The following is a 10,312-nucleotide window of genomic DNA, read 5'->3' on the forward strand; positions in this document are numbered from 1 at the left end:
GCTGCACATTAGTGAGGAACCAAGAGGTTGAAGTTGACCAGGTCCGTGCTCAAGTACTGATATATCTTTGTCATGAGATGTAACAGTGTCTGTAACCATAATTCCGTTACTCATCGAAGTCGACGAATAAAAACAATCGGGTATTGTGGAAGAATTGGATATGCGATCCACATTGTTGAATCCTCCGGTAGTATTATTATGGACCTGTGGTTGCATGCTGCTCATCATTAATAATGAATCAAGAGGTTGAACTTGACCAACTCCCTGCTTAAGTACTGATATATCATTGTCATGAGATGTACCAGCATCTGTAACCATAATTCCTTGATCAGACGTTTCTGTAGTGACTGCATCTTTCTCATCCGTATTACCATTGGCTCTGGTATTTAAATAGATTTTGCACAAAACAGTATCCAACTACAGAAAGAAAAAAATTAGAAAAAGCCCACAAAAAAACTTGCAAACAGAAAATTACAAACAGAGTTCATCATACCTTCATATTTCCTTCACCTTTTTTCCTCTTTGGACGAGGAATGTCTTCCTTCTCATCCTTAATTCTATATTCATGCATTTTCCATTCCGTCTTTATATCTTGTTTATGTCTCCCTTTTTTAAATTCGAGAACTTTTTTGTGTCCAATTAGTTCACCATTTTCGTCAATGATATTTACTTCACTTCCAGTTGCCTTCCAACGTCCACCACGAGCTGCACGATTTGGCCGAGTCCCATTTAGATACTTTCGGTCCCTTTTACTGAAAAAATACCAGCCATCTTCTCTAATTATGTCGAACATCTCTGAAACAAATACAAAAATTAAGTTCTATAACTAACAAAATAAATGATATATGTAAAAATTGATAGTATATATATAATTGTGCAACGTACTCAATATATGAAATGTTTTTAGTAGTCTACTCTTGTTTGTGCAATGACAAAGTAATAATTTTCTCCTGAATTATCTTTATTTGTGTGTTATCGTCATAAATCCATATCCAAAAAAGGAAAAGAAACCTTCTATTTTTCTCTTCCAAATATACAATAAAAGACAAGTTGATATATCGCTATGCAGTTCGAGATAACTCATCTAAAACATAACAACGGGGCTGGTTATAGGTATATACAGTTATACTCTTACATAAAATATCTACAATCACACAATATATTGGTGCAAACATTGAAGAACCTGTAACCAATATATGATCAATTTCATTGATAAAACAAATAATACGGGGGTGGACTGCTTAATTTGGCCCATCTTAATTAGCACTAGAAGTCATTAAGGGACCAATACATCAGTTCTGTTAATAAGCATGCATCAAGCAATTGAGGACATTCTTCTAAAAAATTCGCAACTTTGTGAAGAGAAGTCAAAAGAACTTAATAAAATAAAAGAAGAAGAAGATATTATAACACTAACTTGAAAGCTCTTGGGGATGGTATTGGTAAATATTTATGTCATGGATCCTGTTACGGGGAAGTGGCTGATTCAAGATCCTTCGGTTCAAATAATTCAGAATCAACTCTCCATCAGTAGGGTTGAATCGATAACCAGGTGGAAGAGAGCGAAAATATTCATCAGCACTCATCTCTTGATTGTTTCCCTCCATCGAACTCGATCATTAAGATAGAAAAGCCTAGGCCTTTAATAGAAATATGGTTCTAGTTTTGTTTTTATAAGGAATAAGGAATACTAGCTGTTAAAGATTTGACCAATTGGATAAAAATTATGTATTTGCATAGGTTTAGGTTTCCTAAAATGTCAAAATTTCGTATTTTTCATTTTTGCAGTAGCATTGATGGGCATTAGGGTTAGGGTTAGCGGATATTGTTTTTTTTTTTTGATGCGAGGTTAGCGGATATTGTTGTAGGGATTAATTATTATTATGTAATGAACAATGAATGTTGTGGCTCCACATCTTCAGTCTACCTTACATAATTTATTAATTAAGCGAAAAAAGCTCCTACAGTATTTGATTAAACTGATCTGTAAAGGGAGTTTATAGTCGAACACTACTACTAGTTGAAATCTGTTTACTACCGTGTGTAAGGAATCTACGGAATATTCTAGGGTAATATTCTTAAGACTGACATAGCTGTCCCAGCTCCAAATCCTAATTAATCGAGTTGTCAAAAAAAAAATATCCTAATTAATCGCCTCCTAATTATTAGTTATTAGTTAACCTGCGAGAGATTAGTGGCCGGAAGACTACTTTTGTTGGAACACTGCTGTAATTAATGCACGTATGTGGTCAACGTAAGTCCTAAGTTATTATCGCTACACCATTCTCAGATGGTTCAAAATCACTAAAAACAATTCTTTAGATCCACATTAACTATTATACAAGAAGGTTCTTAGAACGATATCGTTGTCCATGTACATTAGTATACTAAGTACATGCGTGGTGATGTACGTTCAATAGCATGTTCGACAAATTGTTTTTTGACGTCTTTTGCTTGTGAATCAAAACCTGGGTTTAGACCTTGAGTTGTGCTTTTGCTGCTACGTACTGCTTTGTTTTTTTTTTTTTTTTTTTTTTTTTTTTTTTTTTTTTTCAGCTGATCTGTTCAGAAATTTTAAATACACTCCCCATATTACTTAATACACATCCCTATTATTTTATATTTCAAATCAGATTTTATAGGTAGATTAAATTACCAAAATAGACATCTATGTATTAGAAGAAAAATAATAATAATCATATCTTCCTTATATGATTATATAATTATAAACACAATAAATTTCTATACATACATCCTCATTTAAAACAAGATTATATAAGGGTTAATTACATATAAGTGCATCTTTGATTGTTTTTTTAGCCATAAGGCCACCAACTAGTTTTTTCCCTCATAAGGCCACTAGACTAAAAAAGGTGTTATATTTTGGATATGAAAAACCAACATATTTACATAAATGCCACTAGAGTACAAAATCAACAATTATTCTCTCTCTCCTCTCCGGCGAGGTCGCCGACCAACTCCGGCGGGTCTCCGGCCGACCTCCGGCGAACTCCGGCCGACCTCCGACCAACTTCAGGCGGATCTCCGGCGAACTCCGGCGACCACAAAAGCTACTGTCACTGACACCAAAAGCTACTGTGGCTAGCAACAAAAACTACTCTTATGAGATTTCTAGTCACCTCCGGCGAGGTCACAAAAGCTACTATCACTAGCAACAAAAGCTACTGGCACTAGTAACAAAAGCTACTCTAGTGAGATTTCCGGCAACCTCCGGCGAGATAACAAAAGCTACTATCACCAACAGCAAAAGCTACTCCTTACCCAAAAAATCTCTGCTCCTCAAAACGAAAAGCTACTATCCTCACAAACAAAAGATACTGTCACCGATACCGAAAACTACTCTAATCAGCAACAAATGCTACTCTCACCAACACCAGAAAATTACTCTCACCAACACCAAAAACTACTTTTACCAACAACAAAAGTTATTGTCACTAACACCAACGAGCTACTCTCACTAACATTACAGAGCTACTAACATAGGTACAAAAAGCTACGATCACTATGATGGAACACCACTAAAATAGTTACAGAGAGCTACTGATTTGAAAAAAAAAATCTATTGACATTAGCTTGAAAATATACTAACATAGACACATAAAGTTACTATCACGATATTGAAATGCTACTAGAACAATTATACGGAGCTACTAACTTGAAATAATGAAAATGAAAATAGAAGCTATTGACATCATGTTGAAAAAATACTAACATAGATATAGAAAGATACTATCACTATGTTGAAAAGCCGCTATAACAGTTATAGAGAGTTACTAACTGCAACAAATAACATACAAGAAATGGTTCATTATTCATCAATCAAAATACATCACAACACCATCAGAAAACAGAATTCAACCACAAAACCATCCCCCCATCACACAAGAGCACAACTCTCTTTCTCTCCCCTGCAAAATTCCACAACAGATGAATTCAAACAAATCCAAGCCCATTTATTCCAATAAATCACAATCAAATCAAACCAAACTAAACAAATTCTAATCATGCCGTCTAATTAATTTCAACAAAAATACCAGAAGGATTTGGTCTCAACCTCAATAAGTAAACCAAATACAATGACAATAATGAATGGAATTGAAAAGCTTATCACATTTCTTGGCCGGCGGTGTCCCAAATCTGGGCCTTGACAATCTAATCATCGACATGGATGCTCCGGGTGGCAAACTCGACACCGATGGTGGACTTAGACTCGAGGTTGAACTCATTGCGCATGAACCTGGACAACAAATCGGATTTGCCGATACCGGCATGGCCGATCAAGATGACCTTGAAGTGGTAGTCGTTGTCTGACCTGTAGGCCATGTCGAAGAGCTGGAGCGACTTTCCGGTTGGAGATGAAGAGGTCGCGGGCCTTGTCCTCGTCGCCGGAGAATCAGTGCTCATTTAGGTTTCCGATGCAGGTGAGGTGGAGGAAGAGGCGATGGTGGCGGTGGAGGAAGGGTGTTGCCGGAGCCGAGCTAGATGTGAGGAAAGGAGCTGCCGGAGCCGAGGCTCGTGAGGTGTCTCAAGTCGAAATTGGAGATCTGAGTGAATCGGAGATGAGTAGAGAATCGTCTCCAGTGAGAGAATCGGAAAGAATCGGAGATGAGTAGAGAATCAGAGAGATCTGAGTTGGACTCCAGTGAGGTAGCTCCGATCAGAGCTTCTTCGTCGACGTCGTCGTCTTCAGGCATCGCGGCGCCGTTTCGAGGTTTTGTAAGCTTGGAATCTCACCAGATCAGAGGCAGTGGTCATCGGAATCGGGGCGGGGGGTGGCTGGGCTTTGATCGGGTTTGTGTTGTGGTTCAATTGATGGTGACGGTGATGAGAGATGATGGCCGGAATTGATTCTTTCTGGTGATTGCAGAGGGAAGAGAAGAAGAAGAGATCGGGGAGAGAGAGAGAGAGAGAGGAGAAGGAATGAATTTCTATTCATTTTGGCCGGATGATTATGGAGTTAGAGGTAGGGTAAAATTGTCAGGTTGAAAATAATTTAAAGCCACAAGTGGCCTTATGTGTACAAGAAAACATTGGTGGCCTTATAGCTAATTTAAGTTTCAAATTAACACTTGTGTGTAATTTTCTAATTATATAATTATAAACACAATAAATTTCTATACATGCATCCTCATTTAAAACAACAATAAAGTTAGAAACCATCTAATTTAAATTTTTCTTAAATAAATTATAATTAAATGGGGTGAGAAACCATATAATTTAGAATTTCAAAATCAATGGCATTAAATGTTTTTAAAACAAATAGCTTTACTCCCACTTTTAGTTCTTTTTTTTTTTTTTTTAAAGTTATGATTAGTCAATTTATTATCTAATATAAAATATCAGAGGTATAAAACTTTGTAATTGTTAATTTGTTTGACCATCCAATGACAATTTCGTAGCTCCGTCATTGTAGATAAACTACTGATACAATTTTGGTTGAATGTTCGACTCAAAATTTTATACTTGATCAATATGGTGTTTGGTGGATGAGAACTCAAATAATACAAAACCTATTTCTAACACAAGTAATTTATATGGCCAATTATAAAACACTAATATGTTAATATATATACTAATCAAATTAAATAGTAGCCTGAATTCAGCAATCGAATAAGTTGTGAGAGTTTTAGGGTTGGAAAAAAACTCAGACTGCTTCCTTTGGTCTAGGGTTGGAAATTCTTCTCTCGTCCGGTGGCGCACGGGGTCGGCGTCAGCCTTGGTTTGTCGATGAGGAGCCGCTGTCGAACCGATGATGTGCTATAGCCCTTCGACCCTTTAGGATTGTTGGCCTGAGGTGTTTAACCGGCTATTTTGGCGTTCGTTCTCCAAAGCTCTGCGGCTGTACTGGAACGTCTTTCTTCAGGCGGCGGCGATGGCACCATCGAGTTCGTTGGTGGTTGGGATGCGGAGGCTCCGGATCGATTTGGAATCGGGTCTGGCTAGAATTAGGTATGGCTGCCATGCTCTGGTCAAGCAGCTTCTCAGTGATGGCATCGTGGTGGGGACAACGGTTTCCTTGAGTCGTGGCCGTGGGGTGCACTTGCGGCAAAGGAGGAGTGCGCTTGCTGTGGCAGTTCCGATGGAGGGTGGGTGACGGTCGTGCACAAGGAGCGGATGGAAACTGGGCTAAGTCGGCTATGTTGGGCCTAGGGTTTTGATTTCCTTTGGGTCTGTTGGGCTTCAAATTAGTTAGATTTTTCTTACTAAGCTATCCCCTATTTTTTTAGGGACCTATGCACCTTTTGTTGTTTATGTGCCTATTTACTATGTATGTTCATAGTTCATAGGCTCGCTGAATAAGTGAGCACTGGTTGTCTAATGGGTGGTGCTAGCATACCACGTCCTAAACTTGCCCTAGGATTGGCAAGGGAAGGTATGTATCCGTGTTATTCTGGCTTGAGATGAATGAATGATTTTGGTTCCAAAAAAAAAAAAATTAAATAGTAGCCTTAATGTAGTTAAAAGTGTATTTCATGATTTTTTAGGTAAGGATATTTTAGGTAATTTGGGTTGTGTATTTAGTAAAATATTAGAATGAGAAATTAAATAGTAGGTGTATTGAGTAAGGAATGTGTATTTAGTAATTAAAGGTGTGTATTTAAAACTTCTCGATCTGTTCAGTTTATTACTATTTTTCTCTTTTAGTCTAAATGTTCTAAGTTCTAACCACTTCAATATAAATATGGTTCAGTAGTGGGCTTTTCATTATATTCTTTCTTTGTTTTCATTTTCTCTTTTTTGTGTGCAACTCTTTTTACAGTTCAGTAGCTACTTGCTTGCTTTCCCATCTCAAACCACCCGGCCATGTCACTTGCCTTAGACTTTATGTCAATGAACTTGGAAAGAGAGTCTTAGATTGTTTCCCCTAAATTCTTCCCCATAAATTCTCACTTCTCACTGAGAGTAATAATGTTCTCTTATTTGCAAATCCTAATTGGTTCACAATTGCACTTCACCATTTTTTTAAAATTTTTTTTTTGGGTGGGGGGAAAGGTTTTATAGGTTGGAAAGTGGTAATACGTTTTAAAAGGGAGGAGAGGTGGCTTATGTTGACAAAATGAAGACGGATAAGATTTCATGGACAGATGGACTTGTCTGAACTGTTTTGCTGAAGACTTGGAGACTTGGAGTACAGAATTCCTACAATTATGTATTGGTTCAAGTTACCTGGAAGTGTAAATGGAGAGGCCTTATTGCCAATTAGTGAAAATAAAGATGTTCAAGACGTTGCAATTTATGCCAAGTAATAGGGTCTTAGAACTTTACATTGTTGGGGGTGGTGTGAGAAGAAAGGAGGAGCCAGAGCTAGAGGATGTTGGAATTCTACCTATTAAAGATGTTGATCACCTACAGTACATAGGAAATTTTGTAGAGGACTTAGAAGAAGTGGAACCATTAAAATAAAATGCAGTGGTGTTGGTACATCAAATGGGTCATAGATTACAAATGGAAAAGGAACGTCACGCAAATGTGGTGAAAAACAAGGGGGTAGGCCTAAAAATAATAAGATATATATGAGATTTACAAATTGGTTTGTAAATGTGGAAGGTAGAGAAGCAACTGAAGATATGGAATGGGAGTGGTTGTAAATGGTAACAGAGTTAGACCAAATGCAAGAACATGTAAGGTGAAAAAGAAACCAAGGAGATATGACATTAGATTTATGGGGGGAAAGAGTTATAATGAAGAAGGTTTGCGGAAGAAAGTGAAGAATCTGACAGTGATGATCCAGATTTTGAAGACGTTATAGATAGTGACCGGGAATTTAATGATGAGGATGATGAGGTATTCTCTGAAGAAAATGTTGATGGTGTCCCTAAAAATGTGAATGAGTACAATAACATGGGATTTGCAGGTGATGTATCTGATGGAGAAGGTGAAGATTCTGAGAAGTTTGATAGTGAGACTGATTCTACGTACCTTAAGTGAGGATGAAGAATAGAGAATTCAAAAATGGGAGAGGAAGAAGAAGAAGATGTGGTCCAGGTGTTTATATGAAAAACCCAGTATTTGAGCTTGGTATGGAATTTTTTAAAGGTGCAAGCATGCTAAACAATGGAGCAGATCACACTTCAAATAAGATTGCAAGTGTGATGTTTTACTTAACAATCATTGTGAGAGCGCTGGAATTCAAAAATTTTGCCTGCTAGGAAGATGCCAATTTTAGGACTTTTGGAAGATTTGAGACTAAATGTCATGATCAGATTGGCAAACAGGAGGTGTGGAGGGCTTAAATGGAAAAGAAAGGTGGGGCTAAGAATTGCAAAAATTTTGAAGCAGAATGCTGACAGAAGCCATGAGTAGGCACCGAGAGAGTCTTCAAACAAGAGGTTTCAAATTCAAGGAAGAGGATTTTCATGTCAATCAGGTGTTTATAACACACTTGATGTAGATCTCAATAAAAGGAATTGTAATTGCAGAAGATGGAATATCAGTTGACTTCCATGTCCACATGCAATTTGTGCAATTTTTTCAAAGGACTTGATGCCAAATGACTTTTTGGATATGGCCTATTCGTATAAAAAAAAAAAAAAATTTACATGCTTGCATATGGTCCGACAATAAACCCAATTCCTGGTGATGAAGAATAGGAGGTTGTTGACAAGCCAATTCTACCACCACAGTGAGGCCTATTTTACCACTTATTAATTTCTAACTTTAATTTTCAGTTCATTTACCACTTATTTATGCTTATTTGCATATGAGAAACGTTCACCACCTCCTGGAACCGAGAAGTTGTCAAGGGCTTACTATCAAGGAATTACATGTGAACGATATGTCATAAGTAATGGCATAATATATATATAGCAGAATTTGTGCAAGAAGAGAGGCACAATCCCAAACAAGGGTAAGAAAATAATTTCTTTCGAAACTTGATTATCATGATATTCCAAATGAATATTAGTTTAATGACCAAATGAAACTGCAGTAGAAGAGAAGGGGGTTTTGCTATATGCTAACTAGGGCTGCCACTTGGTTTGGTAATTACCAAACCGACCGAATACTAACCGATGTTTTAAGTTTGATAAACCGACTTTTTGGTAATCGAGACCGATAAAACCGAAATCGAAAATTACCGAAAAAGTTGGTTTGGTTTTGGTAAATACTGAATCTACCAATTATCTAAATATTAGCTTTATATACTATGGTTTTCAATACACATACATGTATATTTTCTAACATAAAATCTTTCATAATTGTATGAACATTACTACATATACTACATTAATAGTACATGTATTTTAAGTAACCTAGTCAAAGATGATTAAATAACATAGTTTTATTGAAAATGGCCAAAACTTGATGTCATATATACAAAAGAAAGCTATAATTAGTAGATGAATACAAAGTGTATGACTATAAAATTGAAAAACTAATTTTGTTCATTCTAATTTTTATTACGAAGAATTAGTTGCTCTAAAGTTGGTAATACCGAAAACCGAAATACCGAATTTGGTAGATATGATTAAAAATTGAAAATTTTGGTTGGTAATTGGTAGCTCAATTTTAAAACCGAAAGCTTTGGTTTTGAAGTTGGTAATACCTATAACCGATTCGAACGGACCGAGTGACAGCCCTAATCCTAACGAGGTATACAAATCCATAATAATATTAAAGAAACATATTCTCAAATCATAATAATAGTTTCTTGTTTAATGTTATTATTAAAATCAAACTAGGGAGACAGATGCGGTGGATTTTCTGAGTGTAGTTGCTTATCTTTTTCAAGATTGACGGTGAGGCTTGTTTTCTACATCATTTGCTTCTGAGGAGCTAATATCGCATAATTCTTCATTTAGTTAAAAAAACGTCACAGATTGGGACGAACAATTTGGAGGAGATAAACACCTATACATTCAAATCAAAGTTCAAAAAATGAAGAAGAATGTCGGTGGAAACTAGTAATAAAAGGAATTAGAACAAAGAGAGGCTAGGGAAAGCTAGCTAAAATTTCATGAACTAGATTGATAGAGAGTAACTCCCATAATATCTTTAATTTGGTCGTTATTTCTATGCTTCGTTAACACTAGTACGTTGAGCAAGAGGTACTTATGGAGATGAAGATGTTGAGGCAGGAGATGAAGACTTAAGGGTGGGACTTGTTCCCTACATCGTTTACCTCCGAGGAGCTAATATCATCTAATCCCTTATTCATTAAAAAAAAAAAGTCATGTACGTACGTGGTGAGTACACCATATATATTAGGGCTAGGACAGTTCGGTTAAGAAAAAAAAATTGTAGAACCGAGACCGAACCGCATATAAGCACTTCGGTTCGGGTTTGCCATTTT

Source organism: Rosa rugosa, chromosome 7, assembly GCF_958449725.1.
Source record: "Rosa rugosa chromosome 7, drRosRugo1.1, whole genome shotgun sequence".
Taxonomy (NCBI): Eukaryota; Viridiplantae; Streptophyta; class Magnoliopsida; order Rosales; family Rosaceae; genus Rosa; species Rosa rugosa.